At 57.3% G+C, this 2,500-nt stretch overlaps 1 non-coding gene across 1 annotated transcript in view; it reads right to left on the bottom strand.

Annotated features, from left to right (window-relative positions):
- LOC126197048 (small subunit ribosomal RNA) overlaps positions 1–285 on the bottom strand; it is a 1,909-nt gene extending 1,624 nt beyond the window's left edge. Inside the window, exon 1 of the ribosomal RNA XR_007539455.1 lies at positions 1–285. This exon is cut by the window's left edge and continues 1,624 nt beyond it. This is a non-coding gene — a ribosomal RNA (small subunit ribosomal RNA).
- Positions 286–2,500: the final 2,215 nt, after the last annotated feature.

Here is a 2,500-nt window from a genome sequence, read left to right as displayed (position 1 = left end):
CGATCAGCCCAAAGTTATTCAGAGTCACCAAGGCAAACGGACCGGACGAGCCGACCGATTGGTTTTGATCTAATAAAAGCGTCCCTTCCATCTCTGGTCGGGACTCTGTTTGCATGTATTAGCTCTAGAATTACCACAGTTATCCAAGTAACGTGGGTACGATCTAAGGAACCATAACTGATTTAATGAGCCATTCGCGGTTTCACCTTAATGCGGCTTGTACTGAGACATGCATGGCTTAATCTTTGAGACAAGCATATGACTACTGGCAGGATCAACCAGGGAGCTGCGTCAACTAGAGCTGAGCAGCCGGCCGCCCGGGAGTGTGTCCCGGGGGCCCGCGCGAACACGCAAGCGTCCGCTCAATTATTCTGCAAACAGGAGGAGGCTGGGCTCCCCTGCACGATACACCTCGAAACCCTCTCAGGTCCCGGCGGCGCGCAGCGCCGTCCTAAGTACTTGGTCGGGTTCGAGAGAGGCGCAATCGCCCGGAGATAGGCGAGTAGACGCTTTCAGTGCGACCACCCGTGCCCCCAACTGAGCTTGCCGCTGCCGACAGAGGCCCGGGAGCGTGCTGTCGTGGTGTTGCCGGCGGGAGACAACACGCGGCCACAAACAGTGACCGGGCAGCTCCAACGCCAGCGCCACAGAGGGGCAGAGCCCCACTTGGGTGCCAAAGCGAACTCTCCCAGCACAGCGCACGCGCCAACACATCCGCACAGCTGCGATACAAACCACCTGCGAGAACCGCGGGGGCGACCGAGCAGCAGACGGCGTCGCGGCGCCGAGTGCCGGGCGGCGGCGCATCCTCAACGCACACAGTCCTCAATCGGACCAGCACACTGCAGATGTCCACCGCGCTTCGCACCGGGCCCGGGAGGACCCACTTTGGCCGCACGGCGCCGCGCGCTGGGTGCGCCGGCACGCAGATGCGCCGCCTGCCGCGTCCGTCAGCCGGCGCGCCTGCCACTGGGCGCCCCCACCAGCCGGCTGCCGCGCGTGCGCCCACGCAGCGCGCGGCCAGCACGCCGGGCGCCCCCCCCTCACCGGCCGGGGACGGTCCCACCCAGCCACCGCCGCGTATCGCTTCATACCCACATGCCCACTCACGTTCGTGGGTATGACGGGTGTCGCTGAAGCAACCGGTTAATACCTGTACCGATCGTCGATATCAACGATTCACCTCCAGCGCGAACAACCGCGCAACAACGGATTTCCAGTTCATTTGCGTAACTTGGGCAGCAAACGTAGACATCCATCTACATTTGCGACTTCTACGAGTCTTGCATGCCTGGATGTTGTGTGTCACGACGCACTCCATCAGCATACATACACGCTGCGACGTGTGCACGAAAGAACACGTGGAAGGTGGCCAGCGTACGTATACGAATGCCATTGCACAGCTGCGAAGCGCATTCAACACGCGAACTCCTGACCGACGAGCTAGAGGTGACAGGAGGGGAGGGGGGGGCGGGGGCGATATACGTCCTATTGCAGTACACAATACAGTGGATAGCGGGACCATGTGGAAAGTAAGCAACACTCGCAAGATGTGAGGGTACGCACCGTAAAATGAATCAATACGCAGAACACCACAGTGTGCGCGAAGTGAACTATGTTGAGATGGTTGCAATTAGGCAACGCTACACGAATTCCTAGAGTCATATAACTAACAATTACAGGGCAGGTTAGGGCGCAACGTAGGTTAGGTTAGGGCGCAACGTAGGTTAGGTTAGGGCGCAACGTAGGTTAGGTTAGGGCGCAACGTGGGTTAGGTTAAGGCGCAACTTGGGTTAGGTTAAGGCGCAACTTGGGTTAGGTTAAGGCGCAACTTGGGTTAGGTTAAGGCGCAACTTGGGTTAGGTTAAGGCGCAACTTGGGTTAGGTTAAGGCGCAACTTGGGTTAGGTTAGGGCGCAACTTGGGTTAGGTTAGGGCGCAACTTGGGTTAGGTTAGGGCGCAACTTGGGTTAGGTTAGGGCGCAACTTGGGTTAGGTTAGGGCGCAACTTGGGTTAGGTTAGGGCGCAACTTGGGTTAGGTTAGGGCGCAACTTGGGTTAGGTTAGGGCGCAACTTGGGTTAGGTTAAGGCGCAACTTGGGTTAGGTTAAGGCGCAACTTGGGTTAGGTTAAGGCGCAACTTGGGTTAGGTTAAGGCGCAACTTGGGTTAGGTTAAGGCGCAACTTGGGTTAGGTTAAGGCGCAACTTGGGTTAGGTTAAGGCGCAACTTGGGTTAGGTTAAGGCGCAACTTGGGTTAGGTTAGGGCGCAACTTGGGTTAGGTTAGGGCGCAACTTGGGTTAGGTTAGGGCGCAACTTGGGTTAGGTTAGGGCGCAACTTGGGTTAGGTTAGGGCGCAACTTGGGTTAGGTTAGGGCGCAACTTGGGTTAGGTTAGGGCGCAACTTGGGTTAGGTTAGGGCGCAACTTGGGTTAGGTTAAGGCGCAACATAGGTTAGGTTAAGGCGCAACATAGGTTAGGTTAAGGCGCAACATAGGTTA

This window comes from Schistocerca nitens, chromosome 7 (genome assembly GCF_023898315.1).
Source record: "Schistocerca nitens isolate TAMUIC-IGC-003100 chromosome 7, iqSchNite1.1, whole genome shotgun sequence".
In the NCBI taxonomy this organism is placed as follows: Eukaryota; Metazoa; Arthropoda; class Insecta; order Orthoptera; family Acrididae; genus Schistocerca; species Schistocerca nitens.
The sequence above is the reverse complement of the archived record's forward strand: the minus strand, read 5'-3'. Positions and strand labels throughout refer to the sequence as shown.